This window comes from Canis lupus, chromosome 7, assembly GCF_003254725.2.
Source record: "Canis lupus dingo isolate Sandy chromosome 7, ASM325472v2, whole genome shotgun sequence".
In the NCBI taxonomy this organism is placed as follows: Eukaryota; Metazoa; Chordata; class Mammalia; order Carnivora; family Canidae; genus Canis; species Canis lupus.
This window is the reverse complement of record NC_064249.1, coordinates 37,980,304-38,000,768: the sequence shown is the minus strand read 5'-3', so window position 1 is coordinate 38,000,768 and position 20,465 is coordinate 37,980,304. Positions and strand designations below refer to the sequence as shown.

Sequence of the window (20,465 nt, the reverse complement as noted above, 5' to 3'; positions counted from 1 at the left end):
GTCACAGCTGGCAGGAAGTGTGTCCCCACAGTGGTCCCATTCCTTCCACAGAATGAACCCTGGAGGAGCTAGGGGCTTGCCTTAATCATCTTTCTGGAGGTTCTAGAAGCCCCAGGAACTACTTTACAAAGCTTGGTGCTCGAGACAGCAGGTGAGAGGAGGCCTGGCCCGTGAGCCACCAACCTGTGCCACCAGCGGCTCTTCTGCTGCCTGCAGACTGTCACCCAGGGACCTATGGTTTGAAAGAAGTCCCTCTGCTCACTCCCAGAGGCTCCCCTGGCAGCAGGGCCAGGCCGCCCGTCTTTCTCCCACACAGGAGTATGATATTGAGGCCACCAGGAAAATGTAAAGAAGGCATCTGCAAAATTTTGAGGAATCTAAAATATCGCTGCCCATCCCTGTAGCTCTCAGAAGCACAACACCACTACCAACACAGAACTGTCCTGGTTTAGTGGCTCTTTCACACTCCTGGGTGTTTTTTTTTTTTTTTTTTAAGATTTTATTTATTTATTTGGGAGAGAGAACGTGCAAGAGAGTACAAGGCAGGCTCCCCGCCAGGCAGGGAGTCCAACTCGGGACTTGACCCTGAGATCATGACCTGAGCTGGAAAGCAGCTGCTTAAGCCAACTGAGCTGCCCAGGTGCCTCCAGAGAGGTCAACTTTTAGCAAGCTAGAGGTTGAAGAAGACTTCTGCTCTGTCCAGTGGTGTTCTCAGGCTTTCTGATTTACAACTCGTAATTTCAATCTCAGGGTATCTCCAAAGAAATACCCGGGAGGGGGTGCCTGGGTGGCTGAGTCAGTGAAGCACCTGCCTTGGGCTCAGGTCATGATCTCAGAGTCCTGGGATCATGCCAAGTCAGGCTCCTTGCTCAGTGGGGAGTCTGCTGCTCCCTCCACCTCTGCCCCTCCTCATGCTTGTGCTCTCTCTCGCTCCATTTCAAATAAATACATAAAATCTTTAAAAGCTGACCTCTCTGGGCCAAGAATGTTCATGGACACAATACAGCCTTCTAAGTAGCTTCTGAGAACCCATAAAGTACTTGTAAGAGATTTGCTTAGGGGGTTACTCTGGGCTAACTCCAAAGCCAGATTTTTGGGAACTCCCACGTAAGGAATTTCTAACATGGAAACTTTTCAGGAGGAGCGTGAATGCCACACCAGAACTTACATGCAGTATCAAATATTGAACTATATTTAGGAAGTATTTCCAGGCAAGATGTGGTAGTGCAATTCATATTTCTGACAGATCACACTGATTTGCCTGTGGCTAAGTGGCGGCAAGCAAACGGATACAGACCTGCAGAGACAGTCAGAAACCCTGAGCTCATTTCCAAAGAAGCACCTGCAGCCCTGCCCAGGGGAGGCTGGTGCCTGGGGGAGGCTGATGCCCAGGGGAGGCTGATGCCTGGGGGAGGGTGAGCCCAGGGGAGGCTGAAGCCCGGGGGAGGGTGATGCCCAGGGGAGGCTGGTGCGCCAGGGGAAGCTGGTGCCCAGTGGAGGCTGGTGCCCAGGAAGGCTGGTGCCTGGGGGAGGCTGATGCCCAGGAGAGGCTGATGCCCGGGGGGAGGGTAAGCACAGGGGAGGCTGATGCCCAGGGGAGGCTGGTGTACCAGGAGAAGCTGGTGCCCGGGGAAGGCTGGTGCCCGGGGAAGGCTGCTGCCTGGGGGAGGCTGGTGCGTGGGGGAGGCTGGTGCCCAGTGGAGGCTGGTGCCCGGGGAAGGCTGGTGCGTGGGGGAGGCTGGTGCGTGGGGGAGGCTGGTGCCCAGTGGAAGCTGGTACCCAGTGGAGGCTGGTGCCTGAGGGAGCTGGTACTCAGGGAAGGCTGGCATATGGCTCTGGATTCTACCGTGCATCACCAGCTTTCCCTCTCCCAACCGGAGGCCGTCAGGACAGAGGCTGTCTCAGTTAAGCAGCCATGCATCTGTTCATGCGTCGACCACTGCAGGCACAGGAAATGGGTTGTCAAGAAAACACAGCAGTGAACCCCCAAGTACGAGCAAGACTCGTCAGCTCTCTGAGCACGGCTGTCCCCCGGGTCATCTTGATGTCTATGCTGGTACGTGTGATTTTCATAAACACACTGACTCATCGCCCTTCCCCGTGCATCGCTGTCAACCAGGCCCTGAGTGCTTACTTAGCACTTTCCCTAGCAGCCCGGGCCTGCTGAGAGGCAGCCAGACCACGGGCCTCCCATGCCCAGAGAAGCTGGAGGCCCAGTCAGAGCACAGACCTGGGGTTCCCGCCTGCACGGCCAGCCGCGGCGGGGAACTCTCGTGCCCCAAAAGCAGGAACACCCGGACTGCCCGCTTCACTCTGGGCTTTAGGCTGCAGTGAAGTGGCATTTATCATATCTGGAGACATCTGCCAGCAGCTCTTGGGATGACTGCAGACAGGAAGGGTTTCACAGAGCAGCAGCATGGGCTCTCTGCCGGCCTTCCTGTCTTCTCCCTGAGTCCCAGGACAGTGGCCCATGAACACAGTACAGGATGGCCTGTGTGCCTCCAAGCCTGACCCACACCCAAGTCCCCTGTCGCCCCCATGGCCCACAGAAAGCTTCTGGACTCTCCAACTCAGCTCGCCTCCTTCCTACTGTCTTACAGGAAATAAAACACTATTCCAGAGAGGTGAGTGGGTTATCTGAAAAATGTCTTCTGGAACGCCAGAGGCGGGGGACCAGGCTTCACGAGCTCGGGAAGGCCTTCCCGCCAAGGACTTTGGCCCTGGGGCCGAGGACCTGCAGAGGCACTTGGAGGTCAGGGCTGCTCCAGGGAGATGGGGTCTCCCCAGGCTCCGGGCACCGGCAAGAGGTGGGAGCTGAGTGGGTGCAGACGGCAGTGCCCTATGAGACCTGCACCTGCCTCATGCCCGGTGGTACACGTGTCCTGGAGGAAGGCAGACGGTGGCTGCCACGAGGGATGAAGTGAGAGAGAGCCATCCTCTCCGGCGACTGAGAGCCGTCAGGACTCTGTCCCGCAGAGTGAGGGACTCTGGAGTCTCACGGTGGCCACAGCCCTCTGGCAGGCTCAGCCCCCGGGGACGGCCCACATTTAGGAACTGTAACATCACTTCTGGGGAACAGAACCAGCTGGCTGACTTATTCCCCCTAACTTTCAATGCTATTATTAGAGCACATCTGCCTCTGAGTGAAGTCACCAAGGAAAAACCCAACTGAAGAAAATATTTTCAAGCCATCGTCATTTCAATTTTTGGAAAAGGAAGTAAGGCAACAAACCACCAAAGAACCCCAGGATTCAGGGTGACCCAGGAGGGAAATGGAAAGTATGTGCCCTGGGAATGCAGGCGGCTGAGCTATTTACATAGCTCTTGGCCAGCAGGACGTGAATGGACCAGACCCGCAGCTTCCCAGACTCTTTCCTCCTCCTTTCCCCACACTAGCTCCTCTCCTTCCCCTTCACAGGGAAGTCTGCTCACATTCCCCCTCAACCCTAAATCAGACCCAGAGTACAGCCACTTAGTGATAAGTGACCAGATCACATGGGGCAGATTCCAGCCAGTGGGCAGCCGATTTAGTTTCTTTGGCTAAGATTTTTTTTTTTCCAAATTAGTTGCTGACATGTAAAATCGGGACATTTCACTCAAAAACCCAGATCTCCAACTGTCTTTGAGATGCCTGGCCCAGCCTGCTGGGTGGGGTCCATCGGCGGGCGGGAGCTGAGCAGCACACCATGGGATGGGTCTCCCCGTACCCTGTCACCAGGCCCTGTTCCTACATGATCATCATCTGCCCAGCGCCTGACAGCATGTGAGTTGAACCCCTGGTTTTTTTCTTTAATTTATTTATGTATTCATGAGAGACACAAAGAGAGAGGCAGACACATAGGCAGAGGGAGAAGCAGGGAGCCCGATGCAGGACTCAATCCCAGGACCCCGGGATCATGACCTGAGCTGAAGACAGACACTCATCCACTGAGCCACCCAGGAGTCCCTGAACCCCTGGATTTAAAGACAAATAGGAAGAAGAGGCCAGGATGGTCTTAGGACCTCTACTGGACCCAAGCAGTCTGCTCACTGGCCAAGTGGATGTGGACAGACTCATCACTGACTTCGCTGAGCCTCTGCTTCTTCATCTGCAGGTAAAGAGGAAAATTTACAGCACTGCCCATGCCCTAGACTGTAGGGAGGATTATGCAGAAAAACCAGGGGATGCTTTGAATACTTGACTATACCATATGCAAGGTAAGGCCCTGGCCATTCAGGGCAAAGGATTAAAAAAAAAAACCCAAGGAGAGCTGGCCTCTCTGGTTAGAAGAGTAGCTGGGGAGAGAGGAGCGGAAGCCCAAGACATGGCTCAGCAGCCACCTAAGGGAGCTGAAATAGAACCCAGGACTTCTGAACCACCCACCCGTGCCGCCATGGCTGGCACTCCCTTGTCTGCTCACCCAGATATGTGCAACAATGCTCAGTCACAGCTGAACAGCATGGGCCTTGACTGCCTCTGCCCCACATCAGTTAGAGCAGAATTTAGAACCAGGGCACCTGCCATAAGGGACTGCCAGCCTCAGCCCAGTCTGGGACAGAGACATGATGGCATCGAGACGTGACATCCTGGCTATAAAACTCAACACTCAAGGTCAGGGGAAAACCAAAGAGTCCCATGCCTCTGAGTATTTCATAGTGTGGTGGCCAACTACACCTTGGGTGTTGACACAGAGAGGACCAGACTCTCTGTGTCAGACAATCCCTGAGGGCTCTCACCTGCCCCCACTCAGGCACCCCCATGCTGAAGGAAAACCGGCCTGTTTGCCGAGACATATCATGCAGCTTGGCACTTCTGAGCCATCTGTGCTGTTGGCTCTGGCAGAGATGCCTTACCTAACCTGCCCAGAGAACTCTTCTTCATCCTTCAAAACCCTGCTCAGGCATCACTGCCACCTTGCACTTTCCTCAGACCCCGTGTCCCTTAGCCCAATGCATGAGCAAAGGGACCCTGTACCCCCCACCCCCCAAGGCCCCTCTGCTCCAGACCTTGCATGTCCATTTCCCACCCAGTTCTGAGCGCATTCACATGACTTGGTTATACCACAGGGTCACCAGCAGTGGAATGAGCCTTCCTTCAGAGCAGCAAACAGCTCATCCACCCTTAGTCCTTAGGCCCCCCAAGCTTTCTCGGGGTCAAGAATCAACCAGTGCCTGGTAACTGAATGGCTGGGAGTCCCCCAAGACTCAGCCTAGTTGGGAAGGCAGAAGAGGAGACTGGCCTAAACCCCGAGCCCCAACCATGGCATCTGACTTAAGACTGGGGGCCGCAGGGTGGGTCCTGAATCAGGGAAGGAAGCCATATATGCGCCCGGAGATCAAGAACAGATGCTCGTGTGAGGTCCCAGCACCCCCAGGGGAAGAGACAAGCAGGGAGAGCTCTGAACCAGGACCCAGTGGGCAGCCCTGGCCTGCCTCCCTCGGGACACCCACACCCTCTGATAGCAAGGCCAGCCCTGGCCACACATGACACTTGTCGTAGTGGCTTTCTCCTATAGACTTAGGGTAGGGCTGCCCGGAGGTGGGGGGACTTGGGCACATGAGGAAGACAGAGCCCCTAAAGGCACCTGGGGGGATACTCGACATCAGAGCAAGATGCAGCTGGAGTTCACACCCCCGACTACCCAGACCACAGCTCAGCAGACAAGGATGGGTCTCCTCACACCAGGCTCATGCTGGTCCCACAAACACCCCCCAGGGCTCTCCAGAAACCCAAAATCTGGGGGGCTCTGCTGCCTACTTCTCCCTCCTCTTGTACTCTGCTGGCTGGGATGATATGTACCTAAACCCAACAACATGTGCTGTATGGGGCTCACTGCTGTGTCCTGGGGAGCCCACAGCCCATTACGAGGATAAACACGGAGCTGAATAACTATGAGAGGGTCAGAAGTATTGGTGACTTTATAGAGGCACAGACACGGGGCCACAGGGAGTTCGTTTCTTTGGGAGATGGGAAATAAATTAAGGAAGCTTCATGGAAAAGGTGGCATTTAAGCTACAGAATGAAAGATGAGGAAGATGATCGTGTGTGTGTGTGTGTGTGTGTGTGCGTGTGTGTGCGTGTGTGTGTGTGTGTGTGTGTGTGTGTGAAGTGGGGCAGGATTTGGGGCCTGGGAAAAAAGCATGAGCGAAAGCAGAGACACAAAAAAGGCCCATAAGAACTGCTTAGCTCAGCACCAAGCTGGGCAGTTGATCTCAGAGGCAAGCAATTAAGGAGGCAAATTGAAGGGAATTTAAAACAATAATAAGGGACTCCTGGGTGGCTCAGTGGTTGAGTGTCTGGCTTTGGCTCAGGCCGTGATCCCAAGGTCCTGGGATCGAGTCCCACATCAGGCTCCCCACAAGGACCCTGCTTCTCCCTCTGCCTAAGTCTCTGCCTCTCTCTGTCTCTCATGAATAAATAAATAAAATCTAAAAAACCCACAAAACAAACAAAACAATAATGAAATGGATTGGCTTTCTGCTATCACGAGGGATTGGCACCGTGGATGAACACATGCACACTTGCCTTCGTTCCAGTCCTCTGAGCCTCCATCTTATTCTATACACCTGCTGTGTGAACTGTTTTATTTTAATAACATATGTAAGTTTCAAATTCCCAGAGGCGTTAGCTATCCTTAATACACACTCAACCGCACACAGAAGAGCCTTCAAAAACTATCTGGAGTAAAGTCAGCACCCCCGGACCAGATGCACAAAGGGACTCCATGCTTCAGGACAAGTTCACAGGATGCAGAATCCATCCGGGCTCCACCTGGCACCAGATTTGTGTCCTCACGTCCCGCCCTGAACCTCCAGAGCAGGCCAGAAAGAAACGATGGGAGCTCAGAAAACCGAGAGAAGCACGACCGGGCTACTCCCCCTTTCCATCCTGCTGTTCTAGGGGGCCCCTTGAAGCGTTACTGAAGTTTAAAATTTCTCAGCAGCAGAGATGTTTAATAAATCCTGGAGAAATAAAGGACAGCATTACAATTTCTGGATTTACCGTGAAAGGGGAAATTTGTGAATTTCTGCCAAATTTGTCTTCATGTTTAAGATTTTTTTCTATTTATATTTCTCCTGCTTCAGCTGGAAGAAACTATTCAAAATTAAAAATTAATAAGAAGTGCACCACAGCCAATTATAGAGGAAAACATGGACAAACCCGGCTCTGTCCACTGAACGTAAACTGGCAGAGGAGATCAGGTCTTACGAGGTCTGACAAATGTAAGACTCAATATAGAAACTACAGCATACTTATTTATTACCACCACAGACTCATAGAGAAGTGTGATTTCTCTCCCTTTTTCCTAAACATGCATTAACGTATTTAACAAGTATTACACTGCGTGCTATACGAAGTGTAGAATCACTATATCATATGCTTGAAAATAATATAACACTGTTAGCTATACTGGAATTACATAACATTCGATTAAAAAAATAACAATTATTAAATCTGTTACCTCCCCCCCAACACAGTTTTGTTTTTGTTTTTACCAGTGCAATCATATATACAAAGTTCAAGAGTAGAAGATTTCACTGTCTACCATCCTTTACTGGCCATTTTCATTATTTGTTTTATTTCCTGATTATTACTGAAACTAATTTTGTTGTACAGGAAAGAAGAGTGTTAGTCCACTCTAAGTGCCAGGTATGCTGGATAATACTACTGGTTCAGCTTCCTGAAGTGGTTTTAGGTGGAGCACAAGTGAGGCTTCAAGAAAGGAAAACCCAGCCAATCCCCCCACCAGGCAACTGCCAGGCTAATAACCTGGGGCCACAGTCTCTAGGTAAATGGGCAGAAACCAGAGAGGACAGTTACCAGAGCTTTCTTGGACTATCTAAAATGTAAAACTTCTAGGGATCAAAGGCAAAGAGATTCCCCTGAACCAAAGTAAAAGTCACATAAACTGGAGAAAGTATTTTACAAAATATTACTGTAGAAGGGTTAATATATTTTGTACATAAAAAACTCAGATGGGTGAAAAAAAACCCCTCAGACGCCAAGAGCTAAACTTGGCAACGTACCCATAGTGAAAATGACAATGTGCTATTTCCCTATGAAATTAGCAAGAAACCAGAAAAATAGCAACACAAGCCTCAGGGGGAGGAGGACACAGAGGAAGGCACCAAGACTGTGCTGGAAGCCCCCCAAGTGCACACTACACTGGGAGAAGCAGCCCAGGGATCTGTGTCAAAGGCCATCAAAATGTTCGAACCTCCCATTAGTCTGGAAATCTACTTAAGGAACTATGGAAAAAGTTACAAGCACAAAGATGTTAATGATGCTATTGTTTATCTTCACAATGGCATTGAAAATAGCCTAAGGTCCAACAATAGGGGAACCATCAAGTCAGTAAGGGGCACATCCTTGGGACTTATCATTAAATCCTGAGCCTTAGAAAGACACATGGAAAATTTTGTATGATATTCAGTTGGGGGGGTGGGGAGAGGGGAGGAAGCAGGATAAACTATAAAACACATACATACTTACATACTTTCTTTTATAAGATCTTATTTTTAAGTCATGTTGACACCCAACACGGCACTCGAACTCACAACCCTGACACCAAGAGTCAGGCACACTCCACCGACAGAGCCCGCCAAGTGCCCCGACACGTACATATGTTAAAAGGCTGGGAGGAAATACACCAATTTATAAGAATAGCACAATCGTTATGTGTTTCTGCATGTTATGTTTATACTGAATGTGACAAAACTATTTGGCCTCTTACTCTGACTTTTTAGCTATTGATTATCTTGTGCTATGCTGCATGTATGTTGGTAAGCACCTTCAAATCCTTCTCGAATTAAGATGGAATATACGATGACCGATTAATTAATAATTGATAGGGATCCCAGGGTGGCGCAGCGGTTTAGCGCCTGCCTTTGGCCCAGGGCGCGATCCTGGAGACCCGGGATCGAATCCCACATCGGGGTCCCTGGTGCATGGAGCCTGCTTCTCCCTCTGCCCGTGTCTCTGCCTCTCTCTCTCTCTCTCTCTCTGTGTGTGTGACTATCATAAATAAAGTAAAAAAAATAATAAAAAAAAATAATTGATAGAATCGCTATGTTTAGTTATGAGGATATACACCTTCCGTCACACCTTTATCTCCAAAACGTCTATAATATGGTTAGTTTGTTTTATACAATTTACAGAATGTGCAGATCACCATATAATCAGGTAACATGAATAAATTGCTGCCACCCCCAGCCAGGACACCCTCCCCGCAGCATCTGATCTGAGGGCACAGCGCCTCCAGAATGTCCCTTCGTCTGAGGGAGAAGCAGGGCTTTCTTCCCCTGTGTACGGGTCTCATGAGGTCAGGCCTGGACACTGTTCCCTGAATGGGACCCCGCAGACTTGTAGGAGCCCAGAAACATCAGTGGAGGGCGGTGGGATAACAAACGGCTAGAGTCGTCCAGAGATGGCCCTCCCACTAGACAGATGGACCAGCGATGCAGGAAGCTCCGGCTCGTGTGCAGAGACCTGCTCTTCTGCTTTCTGTTGAACAACGCGTACAGGTTCCGAGGTTCGGCACAGACTCAGAGCACTCACTTGCCTCAGCTCAGTCACAGCCTGGCCAGGGGACAGTCGGAGGTTTTGTCCTGTGCGCCTCCCCCAGCTCGGCTGCCACCCCCCAAACTCAAGGGCCATTAGCTGCATGTCACTGTAAGTCTGTACTGAAGGAATTCCATAGTTTCAGAGGCTCTGGGCGACACAGGTGGATTCAGAAGTTCTGACCCAGACCAGCGATTGCAAATGTTTCTAAAGTGTTAAGGTTTCTTGAAGGGAGGGCGCCTGGGTGGCTCAGTGGGTGGAGCATCTGCCTTGCGCCCAGGTCATGATCTCAGGGTCCTGGGATGGAGTTCCACATGGCGCTCCGTGCTCAGCAGGGAGCCTGCTTCTCGCTCTCCCTCTCCCCCTGCTCCTTCTGTCCTCACTCTCTCTCTCAAATATATAAAATCTTTAAAGAAGAAAAAAAGCATTAAGGTATTTAAAAAAATATCTAAAATTAACAGCCCCTCTTTGAACTTTTTTACTACCCCCACCTTTGCTTTCCGTTTCTTGAGAATCTCTTATTTGCTTCCTTTTCCTTATCACCTGACCACCGAGCAGGGCTGCTCGCCTCCCTCTGCCACATCCAGGAAACTCACCACCGTGTCTCCTGCTGATCACTCCTGGTCGCCCCCATGCCTCTGGCTGACCCCATGGTCCCCCCCCACCCATGCTCAACGACTCTGTAGTCCAGACTCAACTGACTCCATCCAACCCAGTGCCCCTCGCCCCCACCCTGCCCCGCGAAGATGAAGCAGGATGACAAAGCACCTCGGTGAAAACTTCATCTGATCCATGTGCAGGTTTTCTGTTTCCAGGGGGCAATGCAAGTTACCCTGAAAATTCTAAACCGGAGGGAAAGGGGCCTGGTCCTTCAGAATCGTGTGTGCGTGTGTGTGTGTCTGCGCACCCTTAAAGACAAGAGGAAAAAAAGGAACCCAGTGAAGCTCTCAGAAGGGAATACTCTGCTGTAAGTGGTGTTTACCACGTTCCACTGGGTGCTGAGGAGGAAGTGGTTACTATAACCCCAGGGGGGAAATGCTCGCTTGAAACAGGAAAATAGAACTCTTACAATTTTCCACTAGCAGCGTGTAAGAAGCCACCACACTTGGAAACGTTTGCACAAACACTCCCCAGAGCTGAGTGGCGGAGACTCTGTGCTATTATTACCCCAAACCTTAAAGCACAGATCAGGGCCTAGATGCAGGTCTGCTCTTTTCCAGAGACATCTTGGCACTGGAAAAAGTCTCAGTATTGCTTTCCTTACCTGAGCCCATGGAGGCTGGGAGCCCCTGGCAGCTCAGGGGAGGAGGAAGGAAGGGTCAGAAGACCCAGGCTGCAGTCCCAGCCGGGCCATGTACTCGCTGTGGAAATTACTCAACCTTCCTGCTTCTCAGTTTCTACTTCCTCTGTATGAACCGGTGATATTATTAACTGCTCTGCTCACATCCTCTGTTGTTGTGAGACTCATACGGAGGAATAAGGCACACAGTCAGAGGTTCCCTGGAAACCCAACGGCTCATGTGAGTGCAGGGTGCTACTACCACTCAGATCTTCAGAAAGCTTTCTGGAGCTCATCCCTCAGCTGCATCTCTGAGGGCCTACTGCCCCACCTCACCCTGCTGAGCCTCCCTTATAATTCTGCCCACGGTTCTGCAGAATGGCTGTCCAACATCCTATAGAGCGTGATCAGTGGAATGCAAGCACAACCAGCAAGAAGCGGGGAGAAATTAAGGAAACAGGCCCCCGCTCCCACATGCTCTCCAATCCAAAGACCAAGCCTTCACCCTCAAATGACTAATTTGCCTGCTTGGAGGGTCAGGCTGGCTCCAGTTCTGAGTCATAGTTTCCATTTATTAAAATGAACATCTGGCTGCTGCCCTGGTGCCTTCTGTACACAGGCCTCTAACTCATGCTCACCTGCAAGGCAACCTGATGTCTAAGGGCAGCAGGGACAGAATAATCGTGGCCACCCCATGCCAATCCTTGCTGCTCCAGCCAGGTAGGACAGCTTTCTGGCCACCTTGGTTTCAATCCTACAGGTAATTTCTAAGGAAGAAAAGCCACAGGCGGCAGGTCCACACACACTCACGGGAGAGCTGGCAAAGTAGTTTGATGCAAGAGTTCCAGGGTATCTTGGGTCTTGGGAGCCACGTGCTGATTTCTGCTCAGCAGGAGGCAGGACCATTAAGGAAACACAGCACCCTCTCTGTCCCTGGTCCCACGTGACCTTGGGCAGGCAGCTCACCCTTCCCAGACCCTGGCTTCCTCATCTGTAAAACAGGGATAAGGACAAGTCAGGCCCTGCCCCACTCCCAACGTTGTTGTGACAACCATGCGAGGTGGCCATAACTCTGAAAATCCTTTGTGAACCCCAGGCATGGTCCAGGAGCCAGGTACCTAGCAAAAGTGCCATGAGAATCACCCCTGAACCTGCAGGTGTTTTGTTTTCACCCATTAATGGGTGTAGGTCCCACCTTGACTTAAAAAGAATTTAAGTTTAGCCACCCAGAGGCATTCTTAAGTTTATCCAAGTGAGTTACAAAAACAAGTCCCTGAAGTGGTAAGTACTTATAGACTTCTATTTTATTTTGCTTTTTAAAGATTTTATTTATTTATTCATGAAAGACACAGAGAGGCAGAGCCATAGGCAGAGGAAGAAGCAGGCTCCTTGCGGGAAGCCGAATGCGGGACTTGATCCCAGGACCCCGGGATCACGACCTGAGCTAAAAGCAGATGCTCAACCGCTGAGCCACCCAGGTGCCCCAGACCTTTTCTTTTTTAAATAGGGAAACTATAATTCTTCCATTTTTCTTCTTTCACTCATTTCTGCTTTAGAACCTTGGCAAGGACAGATCTAACCGTATTGTTTTGCCTTTCAGGCAGAGCTAAATACGGTCTCACAATTCCTCCCTGTTCCCACTTCTTCCCCTGGAGCACCTCGCAGCTCCCTGGCCCAACCTGCCAGCCCTCCCTTCCCGCCGCCCCCCCACCCCGGGCTGGTTTGGAAACCTAGAGCTCTGTTCCCTAAGGTCTCGAGGCCAAAGGCATCCCCATCATCCTTCCAGGAGGGTGTTGCCCTCGGGGAGGAGAGCAGGAGTTTCTAGGACACACAAAGGCTTATTCTGCTCACAAAGGATATTTACCCAGTCAGCCCCGCCAGAGTTTGCCAGGATCCCCGCGAGAGAGCAGAACTGGGACGGCCTTCTGATTCATGGCCTGGCAGAGCCACCCTCATCTATTAATAGCACCCAGGCAAGATGCCACCGGGCTGGGGAGAGACCTTTATGTCAAGGTAGAGAAGGCAGGAAGAGGTGTATGTACAAGAGAGAAGCAGGAGGAGCTGTTTGAGGTTTCCTCCAGAGAGGGAGGAAGGGGGGGGGAGAAGGAGAAAAAAGAGAGAGAGAGAGAGAGAGAGATAGAGAAAGGGGGGTTCTCAAATAGTCCTCTCCTTCCTCCTCTAACCTCATCTGAACATCGCACAAGCCCAGCCCCAGGATCAGAAGCTCTGGGACTCAGACACACCCTGGCTGTGGATGGAGGTGGCCGAGCCGTGCTCCCAACGTGCCTTCTGGACCTGGCTCGTCATGCAGCAGCATGCCTGCCCACCCCACTGGGCTCTGCGCTGTGCCTGAGCCTGCAAGATGGAGGAACCCAGAGAAAGGGTGGAAAGTTGGAGAACCCCCTGCCTCCATCCATGGCAAAATCTGCAGCCTTAATGCACATATGTTGCCTCCACATTACTTTTGCCGTTTACATAACACCTAATATGTGCACAACCCTCCCTCCTTCATTGAAGGGAGCAATCGCCCTCGCATTACTGATGCCAAAACAATCTTGAAGAACTCAGCTGCCCAGGAGAAGAATGCAGCTAAAGTGATTGAGAGGGACGGGGTTAAGGAGAGGATGATTAGCGTCACCTGCCTACGTCTCCGAATGCATTATCTATCCCATGTGTGCACCTGCTAGACCAGGCTTGTAGAGGCATTACTTGAATACTTCCAATAACATCAAGTGAAGGGATTAAAAAAAGAAAAAAAAAAAGTGCTGCTAGTCAGGTGGTGGTGTCTATTTAAACAGATTGGTCAGGGCAGCCTGGGTGGCTCAGCGGTTTAGCGCTGCCTTCAGCCCAGGGTGTGATCCTGGGGACCCGGGATCGAGTCCCACATTGGGCTCTCTGCATGGGGCCTGCTCCTCCCTTTGCCTGTGTCTCTGCCTCTCATGAATAAATAAATGAAAATACACTTAATAAAAATAAACAGATTGGTTGAATTCCAGAATGTGCTCTCTGGCCACACCTCGACACTAGTCCAAACCCAACACAGTGCATGGAAGCTGACAAAGATTATTTAACTAACATTCTTCACATGAAGAATCTTGAAGAAGAACCAACCACCCAATCACAGTTACTAAGCATGACAAAAATGGCCTTTGGAAAACAAAACTGCATGACATAGAATGAACACCTGCCCCCGTGCAGACTTAGGACTGCGCATAGACACCCACCCAGTGTTGCAAGGCCTCAGACTCTCATCCAAGAGGGAAGGAGGTACAACGCCTGGGTGGACACTTGCAGAGAGTGCCCTGCCACAAGGAAGGGGCTGAGCCCCTGTGGGAAACCAGCTTAACCTGGTCTCCTGGTTAGAAACACAGTGTCCTCAGGTGGGCTTGTCTGTGTCCCATCCATTCCCCCATCTATAAAATGAGTTTGGGGCACAGTGAGATCACATTAGATACTCTCTAGGTGTTCCTATTTTTAAAACAGTACTTGTCTCAGAGAGAAAAAAGATGAATTATATATTCCAAAAGGAGCCAGGCTGGGCTAAGGCTTTGGTCAGGTTTTCACATAGTCTTGACAACCAGGCTCATAGCTGCTCTCCGGGAAGGGGTTTCCCCGTGTGACCAGTGAGGTCTCCCAGGAAGTGACAACAGAGGAGTCAATATTCCCAGCAAGAAACAAACGGCAGGTTCAGAGTGGATGCCAGAAAGAGGGGGGCATCTCAGGGGGCAGGTCCCAGGGGAGGTGCTATTGAGAGGCAAAGGTGACTGCCCCGGAGAAGGGACATGGGCTAGCTGAGTCTCCAGGTCAACTTCTTCAGAGATCACTCCATGTGTCCCAAAGAACTGGGTGCCTCTCCAAGCCAGAGCCCTCTGCCTCTCCATCCACTTGCTGGTGTTTCCTTCCAATAGTGGGGGCAGGGGCAAAATCCATTTTACATCTTGTAAAATGTCACTGTTTCCATTTGTAAGAAGAGATGAGGATGTACCAGAATTCCAGGGAAAACTATTCCTTTGTCATATAATTCTCCGCTTCTATGCCTTATGATAGATCTCCAATCAAAAAGGGCTGTCTTCCTCAGTGCTCCTGGAGTTTGGGGAAGAGCCCTGGGTTCTTCTGCATCCCGCATCTGCAGCTGACTCTGTACCCCCTAGCAAGTCATCCACTTCTGTCAGTCCACAAAATCGAAGGATTAATCACATAAGCTCACTAATAATGGCTGGCCTTTAAATTCTGTGGTTTGGGATAGTCTCAAAAAAAGCTGAATTGTGGGGACTGACCCACGTTCAGATCCTGCTTCCCTTCTGAAGTGGTTTTTAGGGAGAAAGTGGATCAGAAAAATGCAGATTTTCTTCCTTATCAGAATGACACAAAAGAGTAGTATACTTTGGGGGCAGCCCCAGTGGCTCAGCGGTTTAGCGCCGGCTTCAGTCCAGGGCGTGATCCTGGAGACCCGGGATTGAGTCCCACGTCGGGCTCCCTGCATGGAGCCTGCTTCTCCCTCTGCCTGTGTCTCTGCCTCTCTGTCTCTCTCTGTGTCTCCCATGTCTCAACTTCACTGAAGCAATGCTGGAGGGAGAGAGGGGGACATGCAGGAAGACCCCAGACCTGGTGCTTCCCACTGAGATGGACACCCGCGCCCCGCGTCTGCGCTTGCACCTGCTGAAGGGCACCAACCACCTCCTGGCGACCCGCCCCGGGGCGCACTTCAATAGTGAAGGCGGGGAGCCTGCCCCGGAGCGCGGCAGGGCGAAGCCGAGGGGGCGGGCCGAGCGCAGGAGGGCGGGGCGAAGCGGAGAGCCGGGAAGGCGGCAAGCTGGGGAGGCGTGGCGATGCGCGGTGGGCGTGGCGGAGGGCGGGGCCGCCGGCTGGGGAGGCCCGCATCAGCATCAGCATCAGCATCAGCATCAGCATCAGCATCAGCATCAGCATCAGCATCAGCATCAGCCGGACCCTGGACAGAGCGCTCCCCCCTTCTTGAAATCCGAATGGCATTTCTTTCTTTCTTTCTTTCTTTCTTTTTTTTTTGTATTTTTTTTATTGGGTTCGATTTGTTTTTTTTTTTTTTTTATTTATGATAGTCACACAGAGAGAGAGAGAGGCAGAGACACAGGCAGAGGGAGAAGCAGGCTCCATGCACCGGGAGCCCGACGTGGGATTCGATCCCGGGTCTCCAGGATCGCGCCCTGGGCCAGAGGCAGGCGCCAAACCGCTGCGCCACCCAGGGATCCCTATTGGGTTCGATTTGTTAACACAGAGTATAGCACCCAGTGCTCATCCGTCAAGTGCCCCCCTCAGTGCCCATCACCGGGTCACCCCGTCACCCCATCCCCCCGCCCGCCTCCCCTTCTACTACCCCTTGTTCGTTTCCCAGAGTTAGGAATCTCTCATGTTTTGTCACCCTCTCATGATATTTCCCACTCATTTTTCTCTCCTTTCCCCTATAATCCCTTTCACTAATTTTTATATTCCCCATATGAATGAAACCATGTGTTTGTCCTTCTCCCAATTGACTTCACTCAGCATAATAACCTCCAGTTCTATGGCATTTCTTGAGATTTGAGAGGCAGCATCGATGTTCTAAATCCCTTTTGGCAGAGGTGGAAGGTGGGAAAGCTTGAGGGCAGCTGAGTCCTGGCAGCAGGCACAGACACAGTCCCGGATGAGACAAATGCTGGTGTTTGGGTCCTTGTGCAGAAACCGTGACTGCAGCCTGGACTTTACCACCACCTGCTGTGCAGTTACCCATGATACCTTGGCATTATTAAGGAAGCAATATCTCACACTTTGGGGAAGGAGAGAAAAAAAGGGCCCAGGCCCTTGAGCCAGGACGTTGGCAAAGAGGCCAGCATCCAATCTAGGGACTTCTCAGGGAAAAAGCTCAGCTTGCTTGAGATGCAGTCAAGCCTGAGGAAAGGCAGAGGCAGGGAACTACCGTCCAAGAGGCATTTTTAACACCTGCTCTCACCTGAGGATTCATGCTGCCCCCTTACCTTGAAACCCACTGGCCACCAGAGCTAACCTGTCCCTGGGAGAACCGGAGAATGTTGAAACTCATGCTGATGAATGCAAGACCTCATCATACCCCCAACACACACACACACACACCCCTTGTGAGTAGGCTAAGTGGGCGTGTTCCTTCAGAGCCCCATGAAAGAGTCCCCAAATAGAAAGTGGTCTGCTTAGGAACGAAGTGTTTCCACCTGACAGTGTCCTCTGAAAACAGAATTCGCCCAGGATTGTAGGATGATTCATGCCACCACTGGCGGCCTTTCAGCTGAGCACCCTGGTCAGAAAACTGACCGTCTGCCACCCCTCACCATGTCAGACCCAGTGGTCTAGTGAGAAGGTCCATCATCGGGCACTTCTCAGCCCCGTGGGCTGCTACGCCTTCCTTGGGAGAAGCCCGATGGCTTTCTTTCCACCCTGAGGATCACATCACACTTTGGCCTAGACTAGTGCTTCTGCTCTTAGGAGCGTTCCTTCATTCACCAGAGGGTTGGCTAGCAAATTTACTACTGCAGAGCATCTTTAAAATGGGGCAGAGATGGAAGGGGAAGGAATTCACATGTGTGGCACGGACACATGTGCGTGGCACCGTGCCAAAGCTTGCATCCATCCTGATGTCTTCACAGTGGTGCTGGCAAGAGCATGGAGCTGAGGTGGAGAAGCTGATAAAATCTAAAGCGTAGATCCAACCGAGGCCTGCCAGATGTCAGGCAGCCTCCCCTCAACTGCCTTGCAGAGGAACTCCTATATCAAGGTGAAAGATTACATTTAAAAATTACATGTTTTTTTTTTTTTTACAAACCAATTTGCATATTTTTGCATCATTCAGATTTGGATCGGAGCTTTGTTCTTTCCCATGGGAGCAATATTTAAATGCTTTAACAGAGGCACTGAGAAAGGGAGTGCAGGGCTGTTAGCGAACCATCATTTGGCAACCCTGTAGAATACAACTCGCCTGACCATACCTCACTTCCCCCTTCAAAACGACTGTGTTCTAACATTTGTCTCCCAGGCCCCGGGCTGGGAGTTCAGATGCTGCGTGGAAGCTCCCAGGAAGAATGATGCCATTAAATAAGAAGTCATGGCAGAGCTATCTGGAAAGTTTGTAGCCAGATAGGCAGGCCACCCAGAAGGCTGGGCTGGAGGATATTTCGGCCCCTTAAAGGATCCCAGGCAGGTGCTATCATTTCAACCTTCATTATTCAAAGGAGCACAGGAACACCAACAGCTAGAGGCTGGCAGGTGAGTGCAGCGGTCTGTGACCCTGGCAACACATGAGTGTCACCTGCAAACTTTCTGACCACTGTTCCGGAGTCCCGCTCTCAAGAGATTCTGACTTAATTGGTGTGGACTGCAGTCTGGCACAGAGGACTGGTGAAGGCCCCCACGTTTCCAACCTTCCAAAGTTCCCCCATGTTTCCTAGGGGAGAACCACTGGGCTGGTGTTTTGTCACATTGGCCCCAAAAGAACTTGGAAACAGTGAGTAACACTTAGCAAGCCACGCGAGGGTTCTTGAGAACAAAGAAATCCCAGAGGGACTTCTGTTGCTTCTCCTGTCAGGAGTGACAGGCAAGGTGGCAAGGGAGAGCCAAAGTTTTAGAGCCAAGGAAGCAGAAGTCTGAATCCGGGCTCTAGCACTTTGCCCAGCATGTGACCGATGCCAAGCCACTTACAGGTCCTGAGCCTTACTTTCCTCACCTGTAAAATAGGGGTGATAACACACCACCCGCAGGGCTGTTTTAAGAACTAACTGTACCAGGACACTGCCTGGCACATATTAGGTACTGGGTGGATGATGCCAAGAGCTGTGAACAACCAAATGCACTGGGGCTTAGCCTGTGTTTGGTATGAAGAGAAGAGGGGCTGTGGGCTGACAGTGCCCCTCAGAAGGGGACCCCAGGAAGGAGCGAGAATCACACTTCCTTGGGGAGGAGCAGTGCCAACCACAAGAAACTAAACGTGGCTGAGGGAGACAGGCAGGGTGGGACTCAGCCTGCTTGGCGCTCCAGCATCCCCACCTCCAGGCCTCTCTTTATGTCCAAGTTCAGCCTCAGAGGAGGCGTAGGTTTAGAGAGAGTCAGCGCATTTGGCCACAGCTCCACCTCCCAAAGTGGGTGGCAATTAGACTGGATTGTGTCACCCCAAGCAGCTCTGCCCAAGACGGGTCTGTCCACCTGGGGAACCCACACCCACTCTCACCCTCCTACTTTACCCGGTGACGCTCTGCGGGCAGCCAGGCCCCAGAGGGGCAGCCACTGCCCAGCAACCTGTCACCTGTTCTCTACAAACATGGGCAAACCCGGTGGAAGAGCTAAACCCTGGGAATCTTGACAGGTGTCCCAAGACAGAGAGGATCGGGGAATCCCAGCTCCAGAACAACAGTTTCCCGTTCGTGCCCAGAGCAGCCCAGCACAAAACACCCTGCTGCCAATGGGGCTGTTTCTCCTTTTCCTTTCTCTCTGTTCTCCTTTCACATCCGTCCACTCAATGGAGCTCTCTTTTACATATATTGTTCTCATGATGCTCAAAACAGCCCTGTGAAGCAGGTGATGGCTGCTAAGATGCCCCGACTCCCCAGTAAGAACACAGAGGCTCAGCAGATCCCCGGACTCGCTCGAGGTCACAGAATTCCTTAGAAGCAAACCTGGGACCTGAATCCGTGTCTGCATGCCAAGAACTCATTGCCGTCCACCATGCCATGTCCCCGTGCCCCCTGCCCATTTCCCCCTTGCTTGCTGGGTGGTATCCAATTGGGAAATGGGGCAATGGAGGGGGAGGTGACTCCTTTGAGTCTTGATCCTAAAACTGTGCACCTCTTTGCTTTGCCTCTCCTGTATCCCCATCTGAGAAAAGGCAGAGCCACCTGCCCAAGGCCAGGGTGAAAGAGGACTAAAATCCAACCACCAAGCACCTTACAGAAGTCTGTGCCCCAAGAAGCAGCTTTCATCTTAGCAACACTAATGCTGGAGGGTTTATAAGCTGTTGGTCCAAAGTGGAAACTTCAATTCCAGCTACAGAAGGCATGGGTGTCCTGCTAATACCCTGGGGCATGCCCCAAACTGACAAACCGTCTGGCTTTCTGGGTCTCAGGGGAAGTTTCAACACAGAGAATCAATGTAGCAGTAGAAAGGTAGCCCATACGGCAGCCAGTTCTCACCCTTGGCACGAGGTTCTGACGCCAGGGCTCTTAGGAACAGAACCAAGGAAAAGGGAGTGGAACCAGTGTTAAGTGTTTCCCAGTAAGGAGATGTGGAAGGACAGCACTCCTGTCCCCCCTGCCCCCCACCCGAAGAATTCATTGTAAGAGAAACATGCTCATTGGTTGCCAGGTGCTCTGCAGGTGGCCTGCCTGGTACAAGGCTTCCAGGAGGGGATGAGCCCAACCAGGACACCCCACTGTCCCCTCTCCAAAGTCTGCATGGACTGCCTACATTTGGATCCACAAAGCAGCCCACCCCAGCCAGGGAGCCAGGGGAGGGGGACAAAAGGGAGCTAGTTTCCTGAGAGGGGAACCCACAGATTCAGTCCATACAAACCCCAAATCATTCCTGTCCCAGAATCATCTCTAAGAGCCCACCTGGGGCGGAGAGTCCTTTCTGCCACAGAGGAAGCTGGTGAGCAAGCCCTCGGGAAGGACA

General features: G+C 51.6%; 1 protein-coding gene across 2 annotated transcripts in view; it reads right to left on the bottom strand.

The window, feature by feature from the left end:
• ITPKB (inositol-trisphosphate 3-kinase B) overlaps window positions 1-20,465 on the bottom strand; it is a 93,018-nt gene that overhangs the window by 24,731 nt on the left and 47,822 nt on the right. Inside the window, exon 3 of one of the 2 annotated variants that reach the window (XR_007411992.1) lies at window positions 11,631-11,811. The exons of the other annotated variant lie outside the window; for it this stretch is intronic. The gene's annotated coding sequence lies outside the window, so the exon portion shown is untranslated. The remainder of the gene's footprint in view (window positions 1-11,630; window positions 11,812-20,465) is intronic. 2 annotated transcript variants of the gene reach the window in all.